The following is a 15,333-nucleotide window of genomic DNA, read 5'->3' on the forward strand; positions in this document are numbered from 1 at the left end:
TTTTTTTTTTTTTTATGAAGGACACCATCAAGGACATTGCTGCAGGTTGTGCTGATACACTTTGGCACACATCATTATCTGCCTAGTGAGGGCATACACATTCCAATGACGGATGTGCAATCAATAGGTGCGAAGGACTGATTTAATTGGTGGAGGAGGAAAGCAATGCTTTTTTTTTTTTTTTTTTTTTTTGTACTGTGATTTCAAGCTTAAAGGTTTTTTTTTTCTTTTTTTTTTGTACTGTGATTTCTAGCTTAAAGAATTTTTTTTTTTTTTTTTTTTTACTGTGATTTCAAGCTTAAAGATTTTTTTTTTGCACTGTGATTTCAAGTTTAAAGATTTTTTTTTTTTTTTTTTTTTCTTTTTAGAAGAAGAAATGTTACAAATGACCCTCCAAAAGGTTCCATTGTGACTAGACCTCGCGTCTTGGGCTTCTCTTGAAAGACACAGACACCAAAGCCTTGGGCTCTTTTCTTCTCTTGTCCTTCCAGCTAAATTACAAGGCGTTGGGGTCGTTTAACACTCCCGGTTCCCTGCCGAAAGGGAGGGGTTAACTTGTCCTTCTGTTTCACCTTCCTTCAGCAAAAATAACCCGACCCCCACACACCTTTTTTTTTTTTTTTTTAACGCTTTCTCATGCAAAAAAAAAAAAAAAACACTACAGAACGCCTTTACTTTTATTTTTTATATTTTTTGCCTTTTCTTTTGTTAAGGGTACTTTAGAAGAGAATTAAACAAGAAAATAAAAAGGGGGGGGGCTGCTTTTTGAAAGCCGAGTGTTCTTGCTAATGCTACCAGCGTGAGCTTTTGGAGAGTGCAGAAAAGCTATTGCAGGTAGAATCAATGATAACGCTGTGCCATCACCGATGAAGTGGGCTTGGACTGTGCCATTCGCAAGCGATAGGGGGGGTGGGGGAGGCCGAAAAAGAAAAAGCACCTTTTTTTTTCTCCCGGCTTATAATTAGTCAATGACTTCACTACTGACTCTCCATTTAATAGGAATCCTGTGTCTGCTCGGGAAGGGACGGGGCGGCTGATTTGCGGTGGGGGTTTGGGATTCGTCCTTAATGGTCCTCTGTGGTCCTCCCCCCCCCCCCCCTGGACCCTGCCGCTTTCCGCACTCCTGGGATGCTGAAGTCTGCAGATGGTCTACAAGCACAGAGTTCTGGGCTCCATCCATGAGGCATGTAGTTCTCCAGTATCAGCTGCTGGAACCAGTTTTACATCATTTCCCAGCTTTTTCATTTTCCTTCCTTTGATTCAGACAACCAGAAAAAACAAGAAGAGCCTACCCTGGATTCCTGTCTTCCCTCCCTCCTCCTCCTATCATGGCCTGGTAAGCGATCATTATGTATATTAAGATTATTATTCATTTGTTTTTTTGTTTTTTTCATGCTCCCTCTACATGCAACGGGAGCCAATGCGATGATGAAGGCAGCTGGCAACAGATTGTATTTAATTTTTCTATAGCTGCGGATTGCCTGGAGGGGGTTCGGCTTCATATGACGGAGGCGCAGACCGGTGATCCCTTTGCGAGGATTAGGGATGCCGTGTGCGTGTCTGTGGATGGGAGTAGAGCGTACCTGTCTAGGATGATGATCCTTGTATTTTCCAGCTCTGAAAACAGAGCCTTTTTTTTTTTTTTGCAAGAGAGGGAGAGAAGGAGGAGGGGGAGGGAGAGCTTGCGTTAACATGAAACACTTCATCTGCAATGGGGCGAACTTGCCGTCTTGCATCAAAGCCTTTTTTTTTTTTTGCTAACAATGCCATAGCTGGGCGACATGTATTTGCTAAGCAAGGTTTAGAGTTTAGCTAAAAAAGGGAGAGCTTTGGGTAACCCTTCCCTGGCTAAATGTGTTTCCCGCATTCTCCTCTCTTCAATCCAGTGAAGGATGGAGAGGAGGTCACCCAACAACCCATCCCAATGCAGGGTCTGGGGGGGGAGGAGATGCTATCACTCTGGCAGGTTGACTCTGCAGATGAAACAGAAGCAGCTGAGATCAGAAGGGATACCCAAGATGGAGTGCATGGACAAGTGGCTGATGCTCTAGAAGGGATGCAGCTTAATGTTCGATCACCTTAGGGGGGGGATGCTAGGACTAAGACTTGATGTTCAGGTTAGTACTCCTTGCTCTTGGACCACATTTGATCTATTGCTGCATTGCTATGTCGTGTGTGTGTGTTTTTTTTTCCCTTTTATTCAACTGCAGGGTAGGGGGAGGGATCCTGCTCTAACACCGAAAGCAACCAGTTCCTAATTCTGATTGGACGGATGGCAGAGAGTGACAGAGGGGTATCTCAGCATCACTTAATTAAGATGATGGTTGGAAGGGGAGTGATGGAGGGGAAGGGGGGAACAGAGGTCTTGTTGCACCGATCCGGATCCCCCCCACCACCACCACCACCACCTTCCCCGTTATCGGACAAGGTGTGATGCTCTTCTGTCTTCCCCACCAGGGACAAGTCAGGGTTTTGGAAATATTATAAGATAAAAGGTGGATCTCAGACTACTAAAATATTTCACCAACTCTCTAGAGCCGATTCATCCCAGAGTATGGGGTACCTCCACAAAGGGATTTGGAAATGGTATAAGATAAAAGGTGGATCTCAGACTACTAAAATATTTCACAAACATTCTAGAGCCAATTTATCCCAGAGGATGGGGTACCTCCACAAAGGATTTTGGGAATGTTATGAGATAAAAAGGTGGATCTCAGACTACTAAAATATTTCACCAACACTCTAGAGCCGATTCATCCCATAGGATGGGGTACCTCCACAACTGTTGGTCAGTATCAAACAGAAGGGAGAGGGGAAGGAGGGTGGAGGAGGGGATACCACCCCACCATATCCAGAGTTGTGTAAGGAGGACCAAATATGGTATTTTGAACAGGTGATTGACACTTTATTGAAAAATTGCAAAAGTCTATATATGAAATTGCAGGCAGGCACAATAGGCCTGCCCTTCCAGACACCCTTAAAATGGTTAGAAAGAGACATTTTGGGAATGTCAAGTAGTCGCTGAAACTGTCGTCTCATTCATTTGACTTTAAATTCTCCTCCGCACCGTTCTGCTCTCATAGGTCTAAGGCGCTGTGTCACAGGCTCAGGGGGTGTTGGGGATATCTGCATTCTACAGGCAGATGGAATCTGCGGCTGCTCTCGTAAACAGGGCCTTACAGCAAGTGTTTCATCTGTCTGCCCCGAAATGACCTTCTGGAATAACTAAGGGGTCAGTGATATTTCAGGTATGGAGGGGGGGGCACTTATAGGTTGCATTGCCTGATGGTTTCTCGTATCTTTGGGGGACTCCGGGGCTGAGTTCTCCCACCTGGGTATCTCGTTCTTCTACTCATTATCTTGTATCTTTGGGGGACTCCAGGGCTGAGATCCCCCACCGCAGTATCTCGTCGTTCTACTCATTCCTAGTGCTGTAGGTTTCAATCGCCTTGCTGAAATCACTGTGTTGGAATTTAACTGAAAAATCCATCACATTCAGAGGGACTCCCTGGTAATGGTTGCAGCAGGTGGGCAGACCTGGAAACACAGGCGTATTCATCTCACCTTCAGGGGTATCATCTGACAGAGGCTTCTTGTATCTTTGGGGGACTCCAGGGTTGAGATCTCCCACTGTGGTATCTCGTTCTTCCACTCATTATCTTGTATCTTTGGGGTACTCCTGGGCTGAGATCTCCCACCGTGGTATCTCGTTCTTCTACTCATTGCTAGAGCTGTAGGAGGTCTTGCTCACCTTGCTGAAATTACGGTGTTGGAATTTAACTAAAAAAATCCATCACGTTCAGGAGGACTCCCTGGTAATGGTTGCAGCAGGTGGGCAGACCTGTAAACACAGACGTATTCATCTCACCTACAGAGGTATCGTCTGGTGGATGCTTCCACTTTTCCGCTTACCACAAAAAAAATGAAATACATTTTTTTGAGCATTAGGGAGTAAAGTGGATTTCTTGGAATTTGATTTATATGGCTTGCGAATATGGGGCGGGGCGATAGAAGAAACACAGGACATGGCACACAGACTGGACAGTGGCAAATTACACGTGATCAGGGACACTAAAGTGTCCCTGATCATAAACTGTGCTTCTCCCTGATAAGTTAACAGATCCACTGCAAACTAAACGCTCATTTTAGATTGCATAAATATGAGAATGCTGTATACAGACTACAACTTAAAAAAAAATGATATATATTATATTCTTATATATATTTAATGATGTGCATCTGTCCTTAACGTGTCCCCTCTAGTCAAGTGTCATTTGTGCAGTGGGAGGAGAGAGGGGTTGTGAATAACATAGGTAATGTAGTTATGTTATATAATAGTAAGTAACTAAAAAAATGGCAGATAAATTAGACTAACTGGAAAGAAGAACATCTAATAGTGTGTGTGTGTTGGGGAATCGTTACCATGATGCTGTAGAGTCCATGCAGTCATTTTTAACCATTAAAAGGTCATGTAGTACGTGTGTATGTTGTACTGTTAAAAAATTATTAAATATACACACATGCAGTAGTTTTTGTTTTTTTTTTAATATTTAAAGATTGAAAAATGTAAAAGTACCCATGAGTGTGGGTACCAATACATTTTATATATACATAGATATATCTATATAGATATATAGATTTATATAGATATAGATCTATATAGATATATCTATATAGATATATTTATACACAGTATATATATAGATATATACAGTATATAGATATATATATATATATATGTATATCTATATATATATATAGAGAGAGAGAGAGAGAGATATCTATACATATATATATATATATATATATATATATATATATCTCTCTATATATATATATATATATATATATATATATAGAGAGATATATATATATATATATATATATATATATAATATGTATTGGTACCCACACTTATGGGTACGTTTACATTTTTCAATCTTTCAATATTAAAAAATAAATAAATAAATAAATAAATATATATATATATATATATATATATATATATATATATATATATATATATAAAATTTAATTATATACAATGTGTATAAATATATATAAATTAGTCGAAAATTGCAACATGGATTTTGGATTCATCACTCTATATACAGGGAGTTATTAGGGGAGCCCCTAGTTGAATGCACCATGTTCATGCGAGCAGGTGTGACTGTACCCTGAATTCTAGCTATATATATATATATATATATATATATATATATATATATATATATATATATATATACACCCTGTATATACTGTATATATACAGAATGATTTTACTTAGAGAGTGTGACACTCCTAACGTTCCTGCCACAGTTGTACAGAAATACATAATCTGAATGCAGCTGTGCATAGTAACCAATAAGCTTCCAACTTCAGCTTCTTCAATTAGGCTTTGACAATAAGCCCAGGTTCACACTGATGCAGGTTAGAAATCGTGTGGGTTCAGCTGAACTCGCACGATTCCAAACCGGCAATTTCAGTCCGACTTCAGGGGGGTGATTTGACAGACATCTGTGCGGGTTCATGCACAGATGTCTATTCAAATCGCCCCCAAGTCCCCCCCCCCCCGAAGTAGTACAGGAACTACTTTTAGGAAGGGGTGTGGCGCCTCAAAGTCGGCGTCGCACCGATTCGGACAGTGCCATTGCCGGCAATAGCTGCTGATTTGGCATGCGATTTGATGCATGCCAAATCGTCCCAATGTGAACGTGGGCTAAAAACCTAAAATAATATGCAAAGTGCTTGGAAGGAAGTTTCCAGATTGGAAAAGATGTTTTTTATTACAAATGATGTGAGCAGACTGCAGTTCCTCTTTTGAGATTTTTAAGATTTTTAACAGTTACAACTTAAAACAGTGCTGTCTGCTTTCTCGGCTATCTTCTGTGAACTACAGAACACCTCCCTGCATAATGGAGATTAGGAAAGAGAGAGCTGTACTTGAGCCTTAATAAGTTTCCTTTCCTGGTGTGAAAATGCTGCTCCTCCACAGATACAGTACAGTGAGTGAGAGTTATCATCCTAGGGCAGAAGATATGTTACTGTGAGGATCACCAAGTGAAAATAAAGGCAAAAATGCAGAAAACCAATGCATCCACCACATCTAGGAACTGATAAGCTGCAATATATTACATTTTTGTATTTGGATTTAATTTACCAAGCTGAGGAAGAAAACACCCAAAGGAAGCCCTCACGGCCCTTAACAATAAGAGAGGAGAATTTTCAGACTGGCGGAAACTGAAAAAAAAGCATCAGCATTGAAAGGTTCCATTGCCAGCCAAAGTGCTGAACCTGCCCTAAATTTTAAAACCAAAAGCATCTTTTAGTTTTGACGTGAAAGTGATTGGCGCTCTGGTTTCCTTTAGCTATAGCCATGCAAAGTCCATAGCCATTGTGAAGCTACCTTGGCTAATTCCTCACATTGATCATATTATCATTGACCACCAATTACTTCAGTGGGGAGATTTCCCAAGCAATTTAGGGGATCACAAGAGGAACTTTGCCGTGAAAGGTCATCATCACAGCAAGGCAATGCAGAAAAGTAGAACAGTTTTACCTTGATTGTAATTGGCGCTCTTCTTTTCTGAAGGTATATATTCATGTAGAGTCTATAAGAGTTATTTGCGAAGCTGTCTTGGCTATTTCCTCCAATTGGTGACACTACCTGTAGCCACCAATTACTTCAGTGGGGGATTCCCCAGGTGATTTAGGAGATTTCAGAGGGAACTTCACAGTGGAAGGTCATCAAAGCAAGGTAATGCAGAAAAGCTTTACCTTGAAAGTGATTGGCACTCTTGTTTTATGAAAGTAGGGTTTCTCAACTAGGGTTCCTCGAACAATGAGCAATTTCTGCCTCTCATATAAGTTCCCACTTACACCATTGATCTTTTTAGCTATCCATAAGGGGATAATTCTTCCCAATGACCACAAGTGACCACATTCTTCCCACTGACCATCACACTAATCTATCATGAGTTGTAGATATAGTCATTTTTAGCAGGGGGTTCAGTGGGACCGCACAGCTATTTCAAGGGTTCCTATGTGCTGAAAAAGGCTGGTGTAAACGAACAGTTCTCAAGCTACCTTGGCTATTTCCTCCCATTAGTGATGTTATCTGTGGACACCTATGACTTCAGTGGGTGGGATTTCCCAAGTGATTTAGAAAATTGCAGGAGGAACTTCTTAGTGGAAGGTCATCACGGCAAAGCAGTGTAGGAAAGTAGAACAGTTTTTCTGTGAAATTGATTGGGGCTCTTGTTTTCTGAAGGTATATATCCATGCAAAGCATATAGGAGTTATTGTGAAGCTACCTTGACTCTCTCATGACGTGAATTATTGGAATTTAAATGTGTTTACTATATATTATGCTTTGTTTAATAAAGTATTTCATTTTTAACTATTTGGTGTAATGGTGCCTATAAAGTACATTTTCTCTTTGCAATTGGATTTTGACCAACAGTAGGACAAGGCACAATGTACTAGTTGATGTCCACAGAACCACCCTGTGTTGACATAAGAATAAACCTTTCGTACCTTGACTATTTCCTCCTATGGGTGATATAATTCCGCTGCTATCTATGATTTCAGTGAGGAAATTTCCCAGGTGATTTAGGAGAATCCAGGAGGAGATTCACAGTGGAAGGTCATCACAGCAAGGCAAAGTGGGAAAATAGAACAGTTTTGTCTAGAAAGCGATTGCATGATATATACTGTAACTTCAGAAGACAAGAGTGCCAATCACTTTCTAGACAAAACTGTTCTATTTTCCCGCATTGCCTTGCTGTGATGACTTTTCACTGTGAAGTTCCTCCTGGATTCTCCTAAACCACCTGGGAAATTTCCTCACTGAAATCATAGATGGCCACTGAATTATGTCACCAATGGGAGAAAATAGTCACAGGAGGCCACAGATAACATTAGTAATTAAGGAAATAGCTATGATAGTTTCACAAAGACTCTTATAGACTTTGCATGATATCTACTGTAACTTCAGAAAACAAAAGTGCCAAAGTCTATAAGAGTTTTTGTGAAACTACCATAACTATTTCCTTAATTACTAATGTTATCTGTGGCCTCCTGTGACTATTTTCTCCTATTGGTGACATAATTCTGTGGCCAGCTATGATTTCAGTGAGGAAATTTCCCAGGTGGTTTAGGAGAATCCAGGAGGCACTTCACAGTGAAAAGTTATAACAGCAAGGCAATGCAGGAAAGTAAAACAGCTTTACCCCGAAAGTGATTGCATAGATGCATTCATTCAGAAAAGAAGAGCGCCAATCACTTTCAGGGTAAAGCTGTTCTACTTTCCTGCATTTTCCTGAACATCACTAATGGAAGGAAATAGCCAAGGTAGCTGGATAACTGCTTTTAAAAACTTTGCATAAATGTATTCATTCAGAAAAGAAGAGCACCAAAGTCTTTAAGAGCAGTTATCCAGCTACCTTGGCCATTTCCTTCCATTAGTGAGGTTCAGGAAAATGCAGGAAAGTAGAACAGTTTTACCTTGATAGTGATTGGAGCTCTTGTTTTCTAAAGGTATATACTGTATATCCATAAAAGTCTATAAGATCAATTGTGAAGCCACATTGGCTTTTTCCTCCTATTAGTAATGTTATCCGTGGCCACCTATGACTTTAGTGGGGAGATTCCTCAAGTGATTTAGGAGATTGCAGAAGGAACTTCACTGTAATGGAAGGTCAACATAGCAAGGCAATGCAGTAGATTTGCAGTGTTTCTCAACTCCAGTCCTCAAGGCGCCCTAACAGGTCATGTTTTGATGTTTTCCATTATTTTGCACTGGTGATTTGATCAGTTTCACTGCCTTAGTAATTACCACAGCTGTTTCATCTGAGGGAAATCCTGAAAACATGACCTGTTGGGGCGCCTTGAGGACTGGAGTTGAGAAACACTGGATTAGAACACAGAGGTGTCATAATCCACCTCTACTAAAAACTAAATTGAAAGACCAGCCCCCAAAACTATTTATACAGGGACTCCAGTGTGGCTATACACATTGTTACATACCCCTTTATAGACCAACAAAGAGGCAGGGCCACAAAAAAATATTTTCATCACAGGTTTTTTTTCCATTAAAAATCACAGTGTGGAGAATTTGGACTGCTGAACTCTAATTAAGAATTCTCCCTAACTTACATTATCAGTGCTAATGCAGCCCCAGGGTCAAAAAACCATTGCACTGGACGTTTTCATCAACGTGAAGTTCTGGCGCTCTTGTAAGCATTCTTGTGTACACACAAAGACATTATAGAATAAATATTCCAGTTGGTGAGCATTGGAGAGACCAAAAAAAAAAATGCTGTGAAATGGCACCTATTTGTAGACATATTTAGGAGAAGATGCTTTCAACATATAAGGTTGCAGGCTCTTATTTGGTACTGCCATCTATTCCTGTGCCTGCAAATTGCCTGCAGTCTGGTTCAGTCATCAGCTCATGATTTGGCTAGGCAGGAAAACAATATTCTAACTCAGAGTGTGTTTTAACTGAACAGAGATTCCCATTTTGTAGCTCGGAAGTCACATGTACAACCCATCATCATTTGATGTTGCTTATAGAAGCTTCTCAGCAGCCTCTCACTTTTCCAGTCCCCGGTGTACTTGTTGCATTATACACTTGAAAAAAAGTATGAAGCCAAAAAAGATGGGTTTTAACCCACGCCATTTCTTTAACGTAAACCCAATTATTGTTATTATTGGTCTTTTTACATAAGGCCTTACTAGCAAAGAGTTGTGGGGATGGGCAGCAAGCTGTGACCCCATAGCAATCAACTGAAAACCATCTTTACTATCCAAATGCAATTAATGACATCCACAACTTGGAATATCTTACAGCAGGGCTAAATAATTCCCTACATAACTATATCAAAAAGTCCATAAAAATATATATGTAGCAATAACTCTCGGTGGAGCTGCTGGTTTAAAGCGGGCTGTTATCTTCACCTTCTTTACCTCTATTTCACCAGAACTGGGTCAAGGGTCCCGTTGAGTTTAACACCAGACAATGTAGGCACCGGACACTTGAGTATCTTTTCCAATGCTTTAATAAACGTAAATTGAAGGAATAGCAGGAAAGAGGTAGAAGGAAAGTTGCAGGGAAGTTCAAATACCTTTTCTTAGTGTAGTACTAGGAATTGAAAGCTTGTAGATCAATATACTCTCTCTGTAGAGTTGATTCTTTGCCCGCCCGGATAGGTTTCTCTCACTAACCTAGCAGCCAGTACGCAGCACGGACAAAAGTCTCTGCCACAGACTTGATTGGAACAAAACGCATACAATCCTCTGCCACAGGATGTAATGGTTTACGATGAACAGCAAACACAGCACTAGAACCTTTAAGCCTGCCCGGCAGTACTATGCGATAGGATTACTTTAGGATGCGTCCTCCAACTGAGTCACCAGGCCCCTCTCCAGACCAGCACTTTGCATGATCCTTCCATGACGGGTCCTCCCCTGGGATCTTCTCAGTTGTCCAGCTTCTTCACATTGGATAGACAGCCCAGGACCATTCCTCTGCCGCTGTGGTAGGCCCCAGACAGGCTTCTGGGCCCACCCACTCACTGCAGCGACGTGGGCCTCCCGATCGGAGGACCACGAGGTAGTACTCTTAGCACATACCTGTCGGCCAGGAGGGCCAGCAGGTGGAATGAAAACGAACACTAAAACATGGAGTCTGTCCCATAAATACCCTCTCCCAGAATGCAACTCGGAGGACCACCTCCACCGAGATCTCCGGGACAGAGGAGCACTCATAGGCTTCAACGTTTTGCGTTTCCAACACCGACCCATGGCAACGACGACACCCACAGGCACAGTGTGGAACTACATGCAACTCAGCCAAGCTGGAACAGAGGCAAATCTGACTATGTATAAACAGATAACCCACTAAATTTACCTATCAGCAGTAGATTGAAAATCTACCAGCGCTACATATATATATTAGAAATACACTTAATTGATAAGTGAACAAAAAAAATGAAAAATCACAATAACCTGAAAGTCCAAATGCAAAAGTGTCCACAGTAATGATGTGATGAAATAAATCGATCTAATTGGTGTCATAATCCATCCTCCATCACCAAACCAATGTGAATCCACCACCAGGTGTATGAACTGCTTACCAGCTCCTATTGACCCCTTGTTTTAGGGGGTCAATGTACGCCTGTGGCTTAACACCCAGCCGAGGCCTTTCTTCACGTCTTGGCACTGCTCCACACTTCCAGTGTCACCCATCAGATAAGTATGGAGTGGGCTGGGTGTTAAGCCACAGGCGTGCATTGACCCCCTATAACAAGGAGTCAATAGGAGCTGGTAAGCAGTTCATACAGCTGGTGGTGGGTTCACATTGGTTTGGTGACGGAGGATGGATTATGACACCAATTAGATCGATTTATTTCCTCACATAATTACTGTAGAAACTTTAACATTTGCACTTTCAGATTATTGTGATTTTTCAGTTTTTTTGTTCACTTATCAATCAAGTGTATTTCTAATATACAGTATCTCACAAAAGTGAGTACACCCCTCACATTTTTTGTAAATACTTTATTATATCTTTTCATGTGACAACACTGAAGAAATGACACTTTGTTACAATGTAAAGTAGTGAGTGTACAGCTTGTATAACAGTGTAAATTTGCTGTCCCCTCATAATAACCCAAACACACAGCCATTAATGTTCAAACCACTGGCAACAAAAGTGAGTACACCCCTAAGTGAAAATGTCCAAATTGGGCCCAAAGTGTCAATATTTTGTGTGGCCACCATTATTTTCCAGCACTGCCTTATCCCTCTTGGGCATGGAGTTCACCAGAGCTTCACAGGTTGCCAGTGGAGTCCTCTTCCACTCCTCCATGACAACATTACCAAGCTGGTGGATGTTAGAGACCTTGTGCTCCTCCACCTTCCATTTGAGGATGCCCCACAGATGCTCAATAGGGTTTAGGTCTGGAGACATGCTTGGCCAGTCCATCACCTTTACCCTCAGCTTCTTTAGCAAGGCAGTGGTCGTCTTGGAGGTGTGTTTGGGGTTGCTATCATGTTGGAATACTGCCCTGTGGCCCAGTCTCTGAAGGGAGGGGCTCATGCTCTGCTTCAATATGTTAAAGTACATGTTGGCATTCATGGTTCCCTCAGTGAACTGTAGCTCCCCAGTGCCGGCAGCACTCATGCAGCCCCAGACTATGACACTCCCACCACCATGCTTGACTTTGTACTCCTCACCTGGTTGCCGCCACACACGCTCGACGCCATCTGAACTGAATACGTTTATCTTGGTCTCATCAGACCACAGGACATGGTTCAAGTAATCCATGTCCTTAGTTTGCTTGTCTTCAGCAAATTGTTTGTGGGCTTTCTTGTGCATCATCTTTAGAAGAGGCTTCCTTCTAGGACGACAGCCATGCAGACCAATTTAATGCAGTGTGCAGCGTATGGTCTGAGCACTGACAGGCTGACCCCCCACCCCTTCAACCTCTGCAGCAATGCTGGCAGCCCTCATACATCTATTTCCCAAAGACAACCTCTGGATATGATGCTGAGCACATGCACTCAACTTCTTTGGTCGACCATAGAGAGGCCTGTTCTGAGTGGAACCTGTCCTGTTAAACCGCTGTATGGTCTTGGCCACCGCACGGCAGCTCAGTTTCAGGGTCTTTGCAATCTTCTTATAGCCTAGGCCATCTTTATGTTAAGCAACAATTCTTTTTTTTCACATCCTCAGTGAGTTCTTTGCCATGTGGTGCCATGTTGAAATTCCAGTGACTAGTATGAGAGAGTGAGAGCGATAACACCAAATTTAACACACCTGCTCCCCATTCACACCTGAGACCTTGTGACAGTAACGAGTCACATGACAATAGGGAGGGAAAATGGCTAATTGGGCCCAATTTGGACATTTTCACTTAGGGGTGTACTCACTTTTGTTGCCGGCAGTTTAGACATTAATGGCTGTGTGTTGAGTTATTTTGAGGGGACAGCAAATTTACACTGTTATACAAGCTGTACACTCACTACTTTACATTGTATCAAAGTGTCATTTCTTCAGTGTTGTCATATGAAAAGATAGAATAAAATATTTACAAAAATGTGAGGGGTGTACTCACTTTTGTGAGATACTATATATATATAAATATATATATATATATATATATATATATATATATATATATATGGACTTTATGTTATTTACACAAATTTATCAAATCATATGTAGATTTTTTTACTAATTTAGCGCAGTTTTTTACTTATTTTTATCACTGTGTGTTGTATTGCACATATTAATTGCTGCTTTTCAAATTTCTTTGTTAGATGTTTTTTAGCGCAGTTTTTACACATATTTTTAATAACTATATCAAAACCCGGTCCCCATAGGAATTTTTGATGACACCTTTCTCTAACCGTTTTTTTGCAGTAGATTCCATCTTCCGCTGTTACCAATGCACAGTTATGCCATAGAGAGAAAGACCCCACCCCTTACCCAACCTCTTCTTTTTCTCCGACCCATATCTCAACTTGATTAACAGTTTTGGCCCACATATTGCCGATACTAGTAGTAAATCTGTCAGTGACCTCCTCCACGGAAAATACACACATCCATGTGTACTCCAACAATGCTCACTGTTATACATACATAGGTAATTACCAGGAGTATGTATTTTTTAATAAGAGACCCCAAACACATTTCTTCTGTATAACTAAAAGCAAAACTTTTTTAGTTTTGGATAGAGTGGAGAGAGATTAAAATACCTGTCATTTTTTTTATTGTTGTCTGTGCCCCTGTTAGGGAGATTCACCCCCTCTATTTTATCCTGTATACCATTATAACCGAGAGTGTAAGAAAATCCCAAATTTTGGGTTGTCCTCAGAACAGTAATAAAGTCCAAATCTTCCAATGGGAGCAGTTCTGGTGACTTGGTGGGCCCAAGAGATTTCCTTAAATTTCGGAGATTTCCTCTCACTTCCTGTTGTGGCTACAGTTCAGGAAGTGAGGGTCAACCTCCCCAATGGGGCACAGATGGAAAAGAAAAAAAAACTAACCGTCCCTTACGCTATCCAAAATGAAAAACAAAAAAAAGTTTCGCCTATAGTTCTACTTTAACAGCTTTATTGCATGTATTACCTAATGTCCATACCATTGTTTTTAAATTCATGCAAATAACCAGGTGCTGTATGTTGCACCATGACATTTCATCTGCATTTGTACTGTATGTTAATTTAAAAGTTAAATAAAAGAAAGTTAAAAATCATCCTTAAAGCCTAACTCTGGATTCCGTTATCCTCCCAGTGCCCCCCCCCCCCCCGAGGCCCCCCTCAACTTATATATTTCTGATAACAATGCACTGGATGCTGCTCCTATTTGGTCTTTTTCTACCAGTGGGTGGTCATGGGTGATGCAGAAAGTGACAATTACACGATGATGCACATGTATCACTCTCTGCATCAATACACATTAGGGGTAGGGTGCAATACTCAAGGGTTAAGACCACAACGCCTTGTACTCACAATGTCTCCTTAGTTTTCTGGGTTGAATGACACTGTTTTTCGTTAAAACTAGGACACTATGGACAAGATGTTGCTAAGAAGATGGAAGGTAAGTATTGCAGCCAGAGCCTTTTTTATGTTTTCAGTGGGAACAAAGGGACATAAAAATGTAAGTTGGGCTTTAATGCATTTGACTTGAGATACTAACATTTGTTAAGCTTATTTAACTTCGCTCCATAATTTTGCTTTCTGTCCTGTCTTTTTGAGTAGATTGAGTAGACTTTTTGTTCTCTGTTAAGGTGGCATTCTATCACTAAAAGTGGTAATTCTTCCCCCTGGCCTCCGATGCAAGGCTCATTCTTCCCCACCTATCACCAATGTCAGGCGCATTCTTCTCACTGACCACCAAGGTAGAATTCATTCTTCTCACAGACCACTAATGAAAGGAAAACTATTCCCATTGACCACCAGTGTAAGGGGCATTCTTCCTATAAACTATCAATGTAAGGGGAACTCTTCCCGCTGACCAATAATGTAAGGGTAATTTTCCCAATAACCACCACTGTAAAGAGCATTGTTCCCACTAATCACCAATGTAAGGAGCATTCTTCCCACTGATCACCAATGTAAGGAGCATTCTTCCCACTGACCTCCAATATAAGGAGCATTCTTCCCACAGACCACCAATGTAAGGAGCATTCTTCTCACTGATCACCAATGTAAGGAACATTCTTCTCACTGATCACCAATGTAAGGGACATTCTTCCCACTGATCACCAATGTAGGGAGCATTCTTCCCACAGACCACTAATGTAAGGAACATTCTTCCCACTG

At 41.1% G+C, this 15,333-nt stretch overlaps 1 protein-coding gene across 8 annotated transcripts in view; it reads left to right on the forward strand.

Annotated features, from left to right (window-relative positions):
• Window positions 1-1,098: 1,098 nt before the first annotated feature.
• ATP2B3 (ATPase plasma membrane Ca2+ transporting 3) overlaps window positions 1,099-15,333 on the forward strand; it is a 469,026-nt gene continuing 454,791 nt past the window's right edge. For 6 of the 8 annotated variants that reach the window (XM_073600159.1, XM_073600154.1, XM_073600156.1 and 3 more), the window contains exon 1: window positions 1,099-1,336. The gene's annotated coding sequence lies outside the window, so the exon portion shown is untranslated. Of the gene's footprint in view, window positions 1,337-1,988; window positions 2,118-15,333 lie in introns of those variants that run through there. The other 2 variants (XM_073600161.1, XM_073600155.1) reach the window with 2 other exon arrangements.

This window comes from Aquarana catesbeiana, linkage group LG09, assembly GCF_042186555.1.
Source record: "Aquarana catesbeiana isolate 2022-GZ linkage group LG09, ASM4218655v1, whole genome shotgun sequence".
Classification (NCBI taxonomy): Eukaryota; Metazoa; Chordata; class Amphibia; order Anura; family Ranidae; genus Aquarana; species Aquarana catesbeiana.